The following is a 17,340-nucleotide window of genomic DNA, read 5'->3' as shown; positions in this document are numbered from 1 at the left end:
AAACACATTTAATAAGAAAATTAACAGTCTATCTCTTTAATCTATGTTAAATACAAATGAGTTTCCAAAAGAAAGTTTGAAACAATTGTGCATTACAAAGTTTAGGTAATGAAGATACCAATCATGTTGTGAGAATGCTCTGTATGGGGAGGGTAACTAGCCAACCTGAATAAACTCATTTCAATATCCAAAGATAAAAATAAAATAAAATTGGTGAAGTTTCCTGAGGTTGATAAAGCTGTCAGTTGTGGAACACCTGAATTTCTTCTTCATAAAACTTTTTATTGAAAATCTGTTTTTGCTTCTAAAGACTTAGTAACATTTCTCTTAAGAGTATGGTCCAAACTGATTTCTTTTTTTGTTACAAGGAAGCAATTCAGATTATTCCTGCTGATTTTTCTTTTCAGCCATGAATATAATTTAATTTGTTGTTAAGGTACTTTCCCTGATGGAATATTTCTCCTGTAGCTTTTAGATTACCCCTGACTTACTTTCTCCCACCGTTACCAACTTTTTTATTGTTTTTATTTTCTTCCACTTGACAATATTACTCCTATCCTTTCACATTGTTTCCTGAGTTTTTATTCTTTTGTCTCATTAGCAGCAGCTTTGTTCTTTTTCCCACTCTTCACAGCTGTGGCCCTTCAGGCGTATTTTCAGCAACCTAACAACTCTGCCTTTGGAGTTCAGTGTGCTGCTAAAACCCCATGTTTGTTTCCTCTTGTACTGAGAATAGGTCCGTATTTCTTTGTCCTTGTCCTGTGAGCCCTCATGTGACCTGTCCCCCTCGCAGTTCTCCAATCCCCTCCTCCCCTTCCCTCTTCCTCTGTGCTCCAGCTATAATGGCCTTTGTGTAGTTGCCTAAACATTATGAGAATATTAACAAATTGAGAATTATGTTTTATGAATTTTATTGTGAAATAAATGACTGGAAGTTGAATTTCAGAGGTAAAAGGTATGAAAATTAAAAACTTTAATTCAAAAAGTCGAGTATCAACGTAACTTCCTAACAACTATCTGTGCAGAAGAGTGAAGAGTATTTATTTCCCAAATTGGTACTGATGCTCTTTTAGATATTTTGATCTTGGGCATATTTGGTAATCTTTTTAACATTAAAGGAACTGAGCTTTGAGTTGATTAATTATTTTTTTAAATTCTTGCCTTTTGAGGGTTTTCCTGGTTCTGCTTTTTGCTCAGCCAAGGAAGTGGTTATGGAAATGGGTGGCCGAGATGTAGAGAAAGAAAAGTCAGAAATCAAACAGTTTAGAGTGTTAGATGCTTTAGTCACAGGACTTTGGGGTCATCAAGAATCACACCAGAGGCTGAAGTAAAAAAAATGGTGCCAGGTGTTGAAGCTATCAGTGGTATAAGGTGGATCGACTCCTAGTGTCTTGATAGATGGTAAAAGGATAAGAGGCTACTGAAGGGAAGCTCACTAGGTATCTCTTTGTATGGGTGTATTAATCATGTTTTATATTTTCTGTATTTTATGATATTTTAACATTTTGGTACTTTGCTAGTCCTGGAGAGACTCCCCTCTCAGGGCTGGCTGATTCCTAAAGATAGCAAATAAATAACTTGCTTTGGAGAAAGCCTTTCATATGTAAACCAATCATTCCAAAGCCCAGATATGCAACCATCTCTTTTATCTAACTCTCATACATCAAGTCAACATTCCTCTTGTCCTAAATCACCCTAGAGCCAGGTATCAGACAACTATGGACCCATTCCTATAGTTCCCAGCCTGCTGAAATTATTCAAACTATCCAATTCTAAACTCACTCAAACTTACCTACCCTGATTCACCTGCTTCTTCCCTTGGAAACCATAGTAAAGTCTCCAGACCATGCTCTTCTCTCATCTGTTTCTGCCTCCTGACTAACTCTGGTGCTTTTCCATTTGGCCCTGAGCTATGTAGAACTGTGTAATAAAGTGTCTTTCAATGGCATTGACTTCTTTGTAACTTAGTCACCATGGGGAATTAATTCCCAGGCGTGTTTACAACAATGAAGAGACACTGTGTGTATCCAACCACAAAGAAATGGGCAGCAAAATTAAATAAAATAGCCTACTGTGTAGCTTTTATACACAGAAACACGTTAACCATGTAAAAGAAACAACAAGCAAAATAGGTTGTTTAAAATAGTGTAGGTGATGGTCCTAATTTTGAAGAAAAACTTTCAATATAAATAGTGTAGGACACAGAAACAAGTAATAATCTGGCAGGAAGTACATCAGAGTGTCATGTGGAATTTGGAGAAACTTTATTGATAATTTCTAATTCTTTTTCAATGATTATGATTCATTTTGTATGATTCAAATCTAGTTTAAAAGTTGTATTACTTACCTGACTGTTGTCCTTTTGGGCATTAAAACATTTACTGTTACTTTAACACTGGAGCCACTGATCCTGTGTAGTATATATGCTATGCTATGCCTTGCTATGCTGTGCTATACTATATGGCCACATTCATGCCATATGGAAGTTCCTGGGCCAGAGACTGAATCTGAGCTGCAGCTGTGACCTATGCTGCAGCTTGGCAATGCCAGATCCTTTAGCCCACTGTGCCAGGCTGGGAGTTCAACTCATACCTCCACAGCTACCTGAGCCACTGCATTGGAATTCTTAACCCACTGTGCCACAAGGGGAACTCCCCAGAACTCTGTGAGTGATCCTTCGGCTTCTAAATTTTTTTTTTTTTTTGAAATGATTGTGTTTGTCTCTAAACTGAAAATTATGTACACTTTGCTAAACATGTAAATATAACAAAGTATGAATAATCTATAGTATATTTGAATAACAATTTCCACTTCTTCCTCACGGAAAACCTTCACTGTGCAGACTGTGTACCTGTCTGTGTTCTTTTCTTCTAGATTGTGGGATCCTGTTTGGTGTGTTCCATGGCATGTTGTTGTTGTTGTTGTTTCCTGCCACGTTTTATCAAGGCCCTGAGTTTCTCTGGTGTATTTGCTCAACAGTCCCTCTAAGCACAGTCATTTCAGGTGTTTTCTTTTCTCTCCTATGCTCTGCTCATAATATCATATGCCTACTGTAATTTTTTTTTCCAGGGCTCCAACCGCAGCATATGGAGGTTCCCAGGCTAGGGGTCTAATCAGAGCTGTAGCTGCCAGCCTACACCAGACCCACAGCAACGTGGGATCCGAGCCACATCTGTGACCTACACCACAGCTCACGGCAACACCGGATCCTTAACCCACTGAGCAAGGCCAGGGACCGAACCCGCAACCTCATGGTTCCTAGTTGGATTCAGTAACCATTGAGCCACGACGGGAACTCCTGTAATTTTTTAAATCTGTTCAACCAGTTCTCCCATTTTGGGTGTATGGCCCTGCATATACATCTCCAGTACCTTCTTGTTAGGATAAATGTCCTGTCCACCCATGAGAGGTGTACACTTGTTTTACACTTCTGTTGTAGGCAGGGTCATTTATAGTTGAGGTCCATGCTGAAATGACTTTCCCACTTCTCAGAGTCACAGAACCACTGCATGTCTCCCAGGCTGCAGTACCTTTACACTGCTTGCTATCCAACAAAGAGTTGTCATGTCGAAATCATTTTCATATATTCAGCACAACCATTTTAGATAGGGAAGGAGTTGCCAGAACCTCTTTTACAAATACTGAGGAGAGATTTTGGTGGTTTTGTCCTATAAATATACAAGAAACCCTGACTCTCAAAGAACATGAAATAAATTCTTAAGGTGGGATAATATTTGCCACACATGAAGTTTTGAGCACACTAATGCTTTCCTCTTATTGCTTTGCATGTTCTGCAAAGCAGGGAAAATAGAAAATAGTTGGCTTAAATCTGAAAAGTTGAAATGTCTAAACCATTTACCTTGTCATCTTCCTGGTCTAACTTAAGCAGTGCTTCAGCCTGATTTTCCTACTGCTAGTTTTGTAGTGTCTTGATTGAAATAACAATTTATGTGACTTATGATTTCTACGACTTCATATAAAATTATGAGAATAGATTTGTTTTATATCCCTTGAATTGTTTTTATGAATGCATTTCACATTTTAAATGCCTATAATTTTCTTGTTCAGCTGGCTGTATAGTTAAGGGTATATATTTCTTGATTGTGAAACCATTGCATTGGTTTCAGATGCATAAGCTTTTCTTTCAAATTCAGATCTCTACACTGAGGCTAATTTGGTTCCTTCCAATAAAATATTTTCAGCTCTTTTTATGAAAGCAGAAATTAGAATAATTATCATTATTTATAAAGTACTGCTTAATATGAAAGGAACTCCAAAGAAATTATAATCACTCTATAAAAGTGAATGTAGATAGCACTTAAAAATTCATGAATGTAAAATAAAATATGCTTCAATAAAAATTGTGTGCAGAGCCAACTTGTATTTTAGAAGAGAACTTGGAATATTATGTTTACATCTAAATGAGCCCACAAATCAAAAAATTTTTAAAAATATATCCTAAGATAACAATAAATGTATTTCCTCTAACTAATCCCCAGATGTCTAATGAGGATCAATAGTGTGTTTGATTCTATACTTCTAGGTTGCTTTTACCTATGCTTGTGTGCTTACCAGACTTGGGGTGGTAGGTGTAATATTAAAAAAAAAGCAACAACAACAACAAAATTCATGTAGCCCTGGACATGGCATAGAGTTAAAGGTTATTACAGGTGTCAGTAGTATTTCTCGACAGGATCACTATTGGTATTTTGAGTGGTGGGTATTGTTTTTAGTTGGGACTTTAACACTGCATGATATTAATCAAACCTATCCCTGTAGAACTTCATGATAATTGGAACTTGGGAAATGTTATCTGGTGATAGAGCCCCCCAGCTGAGATCTATTGATAAAAAATAGGGACACACTCTTTCTGTTAAGAATCAGGTACTGGATATGCCCAGCTTTGTGGATCATACAGTCTCTGTTACAGTGACTCAACACTTTTATTGTAGCAGGAAAGCAACCATAAAGAATATGTGTTCCAATAAAACTTTATTTGTAAAAGCAAGTGATAGGCAAAGTTTGCCCACAGATTACAGTTTTCTGACCTTCTTATAGGTACTGTAAGCCCACCAATTTCAACTTAAGGGATGCTGCTTGCAAACAGTCAGTAGTATGTCAGGAGCAGGGTTGCAAATATTATGAGATCATATCTGTTTCTAAAGGCAGGATAGTTTCACTTTTGGCTAATTGAATATTATTTCCATTAAAAAAAACAAAAACAAAAAAAACGAAGTGCCTTATTTTCTACTCTTTTATCCTCAGCTGTGGTCATTATTTCTTCTCATTGTCACAAATGGATGCAACAATGTCACATGTAGTTATAACAGTGCAGAGGGAAGAATAACATGGATGTCTGTTCCTTAGGATAACCTTTCCCAGAAGTCCTTAGCTGACTTGCTGTCAGATCTTATTTGGTGACAAACCCAAACTTTAAGAAATGGCAAAGTAGAAATTCTAAATATGTGGAATTCCACATAATTACCTTGGAAAAAAAATTATGATTCTTTCTTGGACTGGAAAAGGGTTAAGCCCTTACCCAAAGCTGTGGATCCATAATATTTGAATGAATTGAACTAATGTTAAAGAGAAGGGGAGTTCCCGTCGTGACGCAGTGGTTAACGAATCCGACTAGGAACCATGAGGTTGCGGGTTCGGTCCCCGCCCTTGCTCAGTGGGTTAACGATCCGGCGTTGCCATGAGCTGTGGTGTGGGTTGCAGACGCAGCTCGGATCCCGCGTTGCTGTGGCTCTGGCATAGGCCGGTGGCTACAGCTCCGATTCGACCCCTAGCCTGGGAACCTCCATATGCCATGGGAGCAGCCCAAGAAATAGCAAAAAGACAAAAAAAAAAAAAAAAAAAAAAAGAGAAGGAGCAGCAGGCATTGAGGGATTAGTGGAGGAAGATATCTGTGAGATGCATTATTTTCATGTCAGTTATAATTTATATATAATCTTTATATAATGCTCTTTGAGGCTCTTTGTTTTCCTCTGTGTTTCATCTAGTTAGGGGAGCATCCATGCATGCCTGTCTTTGGTCAGAGGAGAGAGAGGACCAAGGTTCTACCTGGTAATCTCTCTCTAGTATTGAAGAGCCAGTGTACAACCCACTTCCTGTCACAAGGTCAGTAATACTAGTGTGTGAAAGGCAGTATTTAAATTCAGTTAAAACAGGAGTTCCTATTGTAGTGCAGTGGTTAACGAATCTGACTAGGAACCATGAGGTTGGGGGTTTGATCCCTGGCCTCGCTCAGTGGGTTAAGGATGGCATTGCTGTGAGCTGTGGTGTAGGTTGCACACATGGCTCAGATCTCTCGATGCTGTGGCTGTAGCATAGGCCAGTGGCGACAGCTCTGATTAGACCCCTAGCCTGGGAACCTCCACATACTGCAGGTGTGGCCCTAAAAAAAAAAAAAAGACAAAAAAAATTTGGTTAATATAGGAATTCCCACTGTGGCACAAGGTAGTGTCTTGGGAGCATTGGGATATAGGTTTGGTCCTTGGCTCAGTGTAATTAGTTAAAGATCCAGTGTTGCCACAGCTGCAGCTTAGGTCACCATTGTGGCCGGATCTGATCTCTGGCCTAGGAACTCCATATTCTGCAGGGTGGCCAAAAAGGAAAAATAAATAAATAAATAAAAATTTGGTTAACACAGATTACTTGATAGTCCTTAAGGAACATCGTAAATAAGACCCCGGATAATCATACATTGTTAATATAGCATCTCATTTGTATTATGAAAACTGAAAATAATTGGTTGAAAAACATTCTCACCGAAATGTTATAATTATTTATTTTAGTCTTTAAAGGGAATGGAGAAGGCCATATGGTTCTTTCAGTCTCATAAAGGTACTGCCTATCATGTAAGATGAAGCAAGTCATTTGCTGAGATTTTGCCGAGAGAATCATTTGGATGGCTGGAAAGTAAAGATATTAGTAAAAAACTGGATTTCCCACTTCATGCACTGTGTTCCCTGAATTACATCATGGCATTCCTGCACCAAAGTGCCTTCTCCAAAGACGTATGCTCCCCAGTAGTCATGGCTCTGATTCAGGCTCTAATTTTTTTTTTTCCTGGAGTTGTTCCTAAATTTTTGAGCTCTTTAGGCTGTCAGTGTTGGGGTTGGAAAAATACCCTTAGATGCACCTCTGTGATTATGTGATTTTGAAGAACAACATGGTACTGTTTGGGGGGTAGATTTGTTCATGTGGCCTTGTTTTTTCATCTCCCTTGAATCACATCAGCCTCTTCTATGCCATCATTTACTTGTGTGTTTATTTAAAAATTGTGAAATTCACAGTACTGTTCTCAAGAATTCCAACATGCTAGCATGATTGAGACACATGAATGAAAATTAAAATAGAGTGTGATATGGGGTACACTCGAGGGAGGCATTGTGTGCTCTGAGCGCAAGAGTGGGTCAGAGCAGGTCAAGAAATGATGCCTGAGTTGAGTTTAAAAGGGTAACTGAGAGTAAGTCAAGAAAACAAAACAGGGGCGGAGCTTTCCTGTGGAAGGAATGACATGGGAAAAGGCATAGTGGTATCAGAGAATGTGGAATGTTTGGAGAACAACTCGCAGTTCACTAAATCTGGAGTTCATAAAGACTTAAGATGCAAAGTGGATGAATAGTGAGTAATTAGCCAATACCGAGGGACAGTAAATATAATGAGAACTTTATCCTCTGTAGCAGAAGTCCTCAGAGGCTTTTCAACATGTAACATGATGTAATTCAGAGGGGACTAAGGTTGAAGGCAACATGAGCAGTCAAGAGGCTTTTCAATAATCTAAGGAAGAAATAATGAAAGCCTTAAGGAAAGCTGTTGTGATAGAGATAAAAAAAGAAGTGATATTTATTAAATATTAGAGGTAGAATTTATTTGACCTGATGAGTGTTTAAAATGTAGGAGGTGAGGGAAAGGAGGAAAAGGGTTTAAAATGACTTCTATATTTCTGGCAGGGCATGATGGATAGTGATTCTACTCATTGACATATGTGGGGAAAGATAATGAGTTCACTTTTAAGCCTGCTGATTTTGAAGTGTTTGGAGAACTAGTAAAGTATTGTCTGTTTGAAGGTGGAACCCAAGCATGAGCCTCGAACTACAGAAATAGATTTGGGAATTTTCAGTATAACGTAAGCTACTGACATGAGTGAGACCACCACCCAGAGACTGTGTGTAAAACATGGGAAGACTGAGAACAAGATGCCAAGAGGGCAAAGGAAAACTGAGAGAAGGGTGTCCTTGAAGCCAAGGAAAGAGTATAGTATAAATATTGTCAAGTACTACTGAGAGGTTCAAGTAAGATAAGAGCTTAAAAGGGGACAATGGATATTTTAAGTGGATAGATTTATCTTTATTTAGGTAAGGTATATGAGTATGTGATCATTATGCACATTGAATATATATTTTATATATATATAATATATATATTTAGTGACGATATATATAATTATGTATAATTTAAGACTTGCCATAAATCCCACCACTCAGCATAACTATTGCTAAAATTGTGATGTATATATTTCCAGACTTTTTATATATGTAAATGTATTCTCTATCTAGCTATATCTAGATATATGTCTATATATAACAAGATTAATTCATACGAAAAAAAACATGAGACACTGCATGCATTTGCTTGTCCTTCTTAGCCAAAGACCGTGATCATCTTCACATCTTCCCAATTTTAGTATGTAGGCTAGAGAAACACATGGTGTCCATTGAATTAAGCAGCTAGGAGACCATTTGTAACTTTGCAAGGCTAATTTCAGTGGAATGGTGAGGGTAGCAGCCAGCTTGTGTGGGTTGGGGAATGGGTAGGCAGTGAGGAAACAGAACAAGTGTTTAGAGACCGCCCTCTCAAGAAACCAGGCTGTGAAGGGAAAGGGAAGTAGGAGATGTCAAGAAAGGAGGAGCATGGAGAGGGTTTTATTTTTTCTTTTATATTTTCATTTTCCGGTTGGATAAGACTTCCCACTGACTAGATGGAGCAGTGAAGGGAAATTAATTGAGGATTCAGTGAGGAGGTTGTGATGGATGCAGTTAAAGCCATTGGAGGCAGGAAGGAATGGGACAGAGGAAAGAGGATTCAAACCCCATCTTCCAAGGAGGCACCTGGGAAGGAAGTGAGGTTGGGAAGAAATGCCAATAAGTTTGCAGATGGGTCACCTGAGGTGATTCTGGTCACCTCCAAATGCAAGTGGCTGGTACCCAGATGGAATCAATTATTTGATAAAGACTTTTTTTTTTTTTTTGATAAAGACTTTTTGAGCCTGCATGAAACAAAGAACTGCCATATTGGATAAGATCCATTATCTGTTCACTTGTATTCTGAGAGTGATGCCCAGAGATGTATGTTAGAAAGCTCTAGTCATCTCTGACAAGATGAAAGGCCAGGAATGGACCCTAAATGGGACCCAATAAGGGTTTATTATCCACCTATTTCTGTGAAGCTACTTGAAGTTTTTGTTTGGTTAGTTTTTTTTTTTGGTTTTTTTTTTTTTTTTTTTTTTTTTGGCTTGTCTGTCCCCTAAGACATACTACCTGTGAAATAAAGTATTGAACTTAGAGAAGTTGATTGTATGGTAGGGAAAAGAGATTTGAAACAAATCTTGGTTGAATTCCATTAATGTTGGAAAAACAACTTACCAACCTTGTGCTTTAGTTCTCTTATCTTGTAAAATGGAAATACTATCATATTGACCTACAGCAAATAGAAGATAGCATAAGGCCCAGGAGCAGGATCATATGGTAGTTCTATCTTTAGTATTTTAAGGAACCTCCATACTATTCTCCATAGTGGCTATACCAATTCACATTACTGTATAGCACAGGGAACTATACTCAATATTTTGTGATAATTTATAAGGAAAAAGAATCTGAAAAAGAATATAAATATATATACACATATGTGTATATTTGTATATGTATATTTAGATATAACTGAATCACTATGCTGTACACCTGAAACTAATGAGACATGGTAAATCCATTTACTTCAATAAAATATATTAAAATAAAATGGACCTGGAGTTCCCATCGTGGCTCAGTGGTTAACGAATCTGACTAGGAACCATGAGGTTGTGGGTTCAATCCCTGGGCTTGCTCAGTGGGTTAAGGATCTGGCATTGCCGTGAGCTGTGGTGTAGGTCACAGACACGGCTTGGATCCCATGTTGTGGTGGCTCTGGTGTAGGGCGGCAGCCACAGCTCTGATGAGACCTCCATATGCCATGGGAGTGGTCCTAGAAAAGGCAAAAAGACCAAAAATAATAATAATAAATAAAATAAAATAAAATAAAAATGAAATAAAATAAAATGGACCTAAATGGTCCCTAAATTTTTTTTAAAGATAGTATAAGCTGCTAATATATGTGAGTGCTCACATGTGTTACTGTCCTCACATATTACTTTCTGGTACATATCTTGTTACTCTGAGTGATCGAGGGCTCCCTTTAATTCTTGCACACCAGGGGTTGCTGATGGGACCGTAAAACTGGTAAAAATGATAACAAACTTAGGCCAGTGACCAGGAGTGTTCAGTGAAGTCTTCATCGTTGTGAGATGTAAATATCATGAACAAAATGGAAAGCACTACTACCTTGAAATGTACAGACTTAACAGAGCCCATTTGTGTTTCCCAAATGCCATGGTACATTTTATTTTTGTATTTACCAAAGCATATCACTTGAGGTACTCTTTGTCTCACAAGCACAAAATTAAATGCTACAGATGACCAGAAGGAAACCTGGATTATTGTTTATCTTTTCACATGTGACTTTCTATAACAACAAGCTTAATAAGGTGATTTACCAGCAGGCACATGTGCAGAATACCACTGGTGCTGAAATATCAATCCTCACTATAAAAGACTTATAAGCAAATATAATTGCTATAATATGTTATGACCTTTCAAGTCTAGTAATTCAGTTGAACGGGGCAAGGATAACACCATGCAGGTGAATTATCTCCCATTTACTAAGCTGCCACCAGGTACACAGCAGTGCCTGATGCTTATATCTAGTGGATAAGCCACTTTAAAAATGGAAAGCTGAGGAGCTCCCTGATGGCTCAGCGGGTTAAGGATCCAGCCTTAATCCCTGCTAAGGCTTGGGTCACTGCTGTGGTGCAAGTTTAATCCCAGGCCCTGGAACTTCCACATGCCATGGGTAGGGACACACACAAAAAAGGGAAACTGAAAGAGACTATGATATTAGGCCTAAACAATTTCTTGCTGAGTTTCTGCAACTTATTTCTTATTAATTCACTGGCACATGTATGGATTTAACTTTGACTTTTTACTTTATTTTTTTGTCTTTTTATCTTTTCTAGGGCCACACCGGAGGCACGTTGAAGTTCTCAGGCTAGGGGTCTTATTGGAGCTACAGCTGCTGGCCTATGCCAGAGCCACAGCAACACAGGATCCAAGCTATGTCTGCAGCCTACACCGCAGCTCATGGAAACGCCGGGTCCTTAACCCACTGAGTGAGACAAGGGATTGAACACGCAACTTCATGGTTCCTAGCTGGATTCATGGTTCCTAGCTGGAGCCACGACAGGAATGCCTAACTTTGACTTTTACAATGAAATATAATCCACTAGAGTTTGCTTAAATAATATAAATCCTTGAGTACTAATTAAGTTTTTGGGTTTTTTTTTTTTTCATGGCCACACCTGTGACATATGGAAGTTCCCAGGCCAGGGACTGAATCCAGGTTGCAGCTGTGATTTACACCAGAATTGCAGCAACACCAGATCCCTTAACCTACTGCACTGGGCGGGGGATTGAACCCAGGCCTCTGCAGAGACCCAAGCACTGTAGTTGGATTCTTAACCCACTGTGCCACAGTGGGAACTCCCTCATTAAATTCTTATAATCACTACAAATTTAAAATAGCTCTTACCTAGATACTGACATTTATTTCTTGATAACATATCTCAACATTATAATTATTTTGTCTTCTCACCTCTCCATCCTAGGGTTACTTGAATGCTTTTGCATACTCTTGCTCACTTTTGTTTTTGGCATTTTTCTGATTGAACTCAAAAGGGCATTGAATATTTCCTGTTATTCTGTTGCGCAAACTACTCACTATCACTATGCCAATGTATGCAAAATTTGGAAGTGCTCTTGGTTACCTATTACCTGATCTGTGTGCCATGGTGAAGTGGAAGATACTGGCCCTACAGATGTTCGTCCTTAGCTGAACTCATGCTCTCAATACTCCTTTCTCAGGGAATGGTTCTTGCTTTTACGGTGTGATGAGTTAGGCCAGTCTCCTCTCACCAATCAGCATTAACAAGCCTGACACACCTTGATATTTCCCACTGCACCTGCTTGGACCTGGCACACATTGGGTGGCTGGTGCATTTGCCCTGAATGAGTGAATGGCTGGATAAATGAATGAAGGAAGGAAGAGTCGGAGCATGTGGAATTTGACTTTTCTGCTAGAACATGGAAGGCATTCTGAGAGAGGAAAATCACTTTTTGTTCTGTTTTTTGGATAAGTGATATCTACAGTGGTGCATTCTGAGCTGAGAATCTCTTTTTTACATAAGCATTGGCAGAGTATTTTAACTATAGTCAGTGTGTGTGTGTGTGTGTGATTGTGAGACTTGAACTTGGCAAAGAATCAAATTCAGGAGTATTCATAACATTTTTACTAGATGCTCGTTATTGTCCTAATCATTATGAAGGGGACAGAGTCCCTGTCTCTGAGTACATTTGAGAGGACAGAGTTTATGGAAAGCAGAGAGCAACACAAGGCAAATTATATTCAGATTAAATATTATGTAGTAGTTATCCTAATTAGATAGAAATTCAGAGAAAGGAAAAGTTACTGAGCCATGGGAAAAAAGGCCATTTGGGCCAGTGTGTGGAGAACTTCCTAAGGGGTGTGGTGGGCTAGCTTGCAGAGCCTATGCAAGAACTCACAAAGAGTTCCTAACGTGGATCTCAGCAGTGAATCAAATACCAGGGTAGGCCTCACTAGTTTGCCGAAGGAAGCCCCAGAATTACTTTTTCATGAACAAAATCACACCCAAGTTTAAAACATAATAAAACTAGTGATCCAGTTGAAATAAATAAACTTGTATATTTAAAATTTTGTATATGAAAAGAAACCTAAATATAAATTATGTTCTCTAAACCATACTGAGATATTATTTATTTCAGATCTCTAGGAAGTACTCATCTTTGTTTAAAAGTACGTCCAGGAGTTGCCAATGTGATTCAGTGTTAAAGAATCTGACTAGTATCCATGAGGATGTGGGTTCGATCCCTGGCCCTGCTCAGTGAGTTAAGGATCTGGCATTGTCGTGAGCTATGGTGTAGGTCATAGACGTGCCTCAGATCCTGTGTTTCTGTGGCTGTGGTGCAGGCCGGCAGATGTAGCTCTGATAAGACCCCTAGCCTGGGGACTTCCATATGCCACGGGCATGTCCCTCAAAAGCAAAAATAAATAAGTAAATAAATAAAATAAATGTTTGTCCAAAAGATATTTTAAAAATTTAGGAAATGAACTCCCCTATTTGAAAAGATTAAAAAATGATACTTAAAAAAATTGGATAAAAAATTGGTATCATATTTCATCTGAATATACCTAAACGTTTATGAAGGACTTAATAATATCTTATTATATAGATAATAGGCTGAGGTTAAAAATTTGATTTGTAGGGAGTTCCTGTTGTGGCACAGCAGAAACGAATCCGACTAGGAACCATGAGGTTGCAGGTTCGATCCCTGGCCTCGCTCATGGATTAAGGATCCAGCATTGCTGTGAGCTGTGGTGTAGGTTGCAGACGCGGCTCAGATCCTATGTGGCTGTGGCTGTGGCTGTGGCTGTGGCTGTGGCCGGTACCTGTAGCTCCGATAAGATCCCTAGCCTGGGAACCTCCATATGCTGTGAGTGTGGCCTTAAAAAAAAAGAAAAAAAAAAGAAAAAAAATTTTGATTTGTGCCCTAATGAGTTTATATTCGAGACGGTTATGTAAAACTAATGTCAATTTCTTAGCAATGAGCCAGTTAAGAAAAAAGTAAGATCTTCTATTACTGACTGTAAATCCAGTAGCAATTTAGGTTTAATGGAGAAGACACAAGGTGAAGATGTCAGCATTTGGATTTTGGAGGAAAAGAAGGAATGTGTTCTAGGCGAGGACTTTAGGAAATGGCAGGAACCCCATTTTAGAATGTGGTTCAAACCTGTTTGGAGCAGAAGATTTATGTTAAATAATATCCAGTAGACTATGGTCAGTAAGTGGGCTAACTGGAGAGGCTTGGAGCTTGTTGGAGAAGAGAGTTAAGCAGTTATTTTATTCTAGCAAAGGAAGGTTTCAGACAATTCATTTGGGGCTGAATTATATGACAAAATGAAAGATAAGGAGCAGTTTGTGGTTGTTTTACTATTATCTGAATATGAAACGTTGAGATTCTCATGAAGATTAAAGCGACATGGGATTCTAATTTATAGGAGGTTATAAGGACACAGACTAAGTTAACTGCCAATTAAATCATATGTTCCTATTAAGTAATTTGAAGTTACTTTTGGAGTATCAAGATAATTTCTGAAAATGTATTTTTTGAAACATTAACAATTCTTATTTTCAGTTTTTGGAATCTGAAAGTCCTTAGAATTTTCAGTTCTTGGAGAATTGCAGTGCTAACTGAAGGATAATAGGAAGAACAGTGTCAACCTTTGGTCAGATATATTTTGTTTAGGAAAACGGAGTCTTTGTGGGGACTTTGGAAACCTAACAGCATACCTGGGTATCACATATGTTCACAGCCAAATGGAAAACATGCCATCATTTAGGACTAGGTTGAGTCTGTTTATGCTCCAAAATGAATTTAAATGATGAGACTATGAATGTAGTTGAAAAGCAAGGAAATGAATTTGACAGATACTAACTTTCATTCTGAATTTCAAATTACTGGCTTTCTATTAGCATACTCCAGGAGTAGTGAATTTCTATTAAGTTGGCACATAGTTGTAAATTTTATGAGTATACTATTGTGAGTATAAAAACTCATTTCAGTGAGAAATGGACATGGTTATTTCTTTTTTAATCAGTAAGCTCTAGGCTATATGTTATTAGTCTAAACTTGTCATCTGAAAGTCTTAGGGCTGTCTTGCTTTCTTCTTATATTCTTTTTTGGTGACATTTTGTTTATTTGGGTAGAAGAAATAAGAGGCTCTGAAGAGGATTTAGTAGTTTAATACTTGGTTAATACATGTTTTAAAATATTAAGGTATTCTTTCATAGGCATTTATGCTTAGACATGAGGTGTTATTACAACCTTTTGAAATTATTAGAATGATATTTTTGCTCAGCAGTGTTTCTTTGGGTATTTTGTTAAAAGGTAATGGGTTGACTATAAGCAGAGGTCTTACAGATATTGCAGTGCTTGATGTTAGTATTAAACTTTAAAACAGTGCAGAGGTAACTGCTCCACCACCTTCCACTGCAAATAGCAAAGAACAGTTGGAAATTACATATCACTTCAATTTTGGATAAAAATGGTGACAGATCCTCGAATTGCAGCAGTGACTTGCATCCTGGGTCACCTGTCAGTGCCCTGAGCTAGGGCTTTGAATGGTTATGACATAAAGTGACGGGTGATACGCTGGTCAAAGGAAGAGAAAATGAGCTTAAATTAAGCAAAGTTAGTGGTGCAAAATAAGAAGCAGGACTTTCCCTTAGTTAAGCTACCTGACCAGGCTCTTTCCATACATAGGGTACCACTAGGAAGAGTGTCGAATACCCCTCACCCTCTATTTAGATCTGGTGCTGATGCAGATGGGAAGCAGGGTGCCCTTTACTCTCTAGGGGTGTTTGAAGTATAAACAGATGCCTCCTTCTCTGTTACTGTTTATCAACTTCTCCTCTTCCCTTTGATACATATACTCACATACAGTTCTCAACTCCAGAAGAAAAAGTCCCCCTTACATTAGGGGGTACCTTCTTTTATTAACAACAGAAAATTAGAATTACTGTATTTCAGATAACGTATTTGGAAGAACTTATGTTTAAAACCCTCAAATAATTTGAAGTTATTTAGGGACAGTTTCTTTGGAAACTTTATTCTCCATGAAGCAATTATTCCATGACTTCCATTTCTGCTTTCAGTAAACTGAGGGATGTGACTCTCCCGCTGTTACTTTACCTTCTTCATAGGGCTCACTGCTATGCCAGTAACTCTAACTATAAATGGTGTCTTTTGGGGAAACTCTGAGAACTTTGGGGGAGATTGGGTGGTTTAAATCATGTGTGATTTTGTTACGCCATTTCATTTCCCTCCTGAGAATCACTTCAAGGCACAGATCCCCGAAAAAAGCCTAAAAGCATTTTAGAAAGTATAATAATGAATCCAGTGGTAACCAAAATAACAGCAGTGTTATGATTACTGGTCCTTGGGTCTCCACAGGGATGTCCTATATCTTTCTGATCACTACTTCCCTGCTGGCTTGCATGATGGCAACACTGGTTCTCAAAGTGTGATTACTGAACCAGTAGTACCATCTGGGGACTTGCTACAAGTGCCACCCCCCCCAAAAAAAAAAATAGAAAAGAAAGCAGTCTCTCAGACCCACCTCAGGAGGCATAAGGACTCTGAAGTCAGAAACTCTCTGGATGGGTTTGTGCATGAACTTGCCCTCCAAGTGACTGTGATACACAGATTTGAGAGCCACCTGTCATTGTTTCCTCTTGCTGCTATAAAAATTGACCACAAATTCAGCAAGTGAAAACAGCACCAATTTCTTAGCTCCTAGTCTGTGAAAGTCAAAAGCCCAGGTGGACTATCTGGCCCCTTTGCTTAGCATCTCACAAGGCTGAAACCAAGATGTTGAGAGAACTGAGCTCCTTATTGGAGGCACTGGAGAAGAATCCACTTCTAACTGCATTCAGGGTTTTGGCTGAATTCAGTACCTGATGGTTGTACAACTGAGGTCCCCTGCTCCTTGCTTGCTGTTGGCCAGCTACCCACTTCCCCTTAGCTTCCAGAACATACACATTTCTTTTTATGTGTTCTGTGTATCCCCTGCTAGCTATGGTGAGTCAAGTCTTGCAATTCTTTTGCCTTCATCTTCTGTCCTATCAGATATCCTTGTCTGCTGCATTTCCACGACTGCCTCTTCTACCCACAGAGCCAGGAAGAAGCCATCTTTAAGGGTTCAGCTTTATATTGGGCCCACATGGATAATCCAGGATCATCTCCCTATTTTAAGGTCTAGTAATGAATAACCTTGATTATATCTGTAAAGTCTCCTTTATCATGTAGTGTAACATATTCACAAAAGAAACACAGAGGGGCCAAGGTCATGGAGACCAAAATTCTG

The 17,340-nt window shown here is 38.6% G+C and overlaps 1 protein-coding gene across 4 annotated transcripts in view; it reads left to right on the top strand.

Moving 5' to 3' along the window:
* The window catches only part of CTNNA2 (catenin alpha 2), a 1,212,918-nt gene that overhangs the window by 128,960 nt on the left and 1,066,618 nt on the right, over positions 1-17,340 (top strand). The window lies entirely within an intron of this gene.

The sequence above is a fragment of the Sus scrofa genome, chromosome 3 (genome assembly GCF_000003025.6).
Source record: "Sus scrofa isolate TJ Tabasco breed Duroc chromosome 3, Sscrofa11.1, whole genome shotgun sequence".
Classification (NCBI taxonomy): Eukaryota; Metazoa; Chordata; class Mammalia; order Artiodactyla; family Suidae; genus Sus; species Sus scrofa.
Note: the sequence above shows the minus strand (reverse complement) of the source record. Positions and strands in the feature narration are given on the sequence as shown.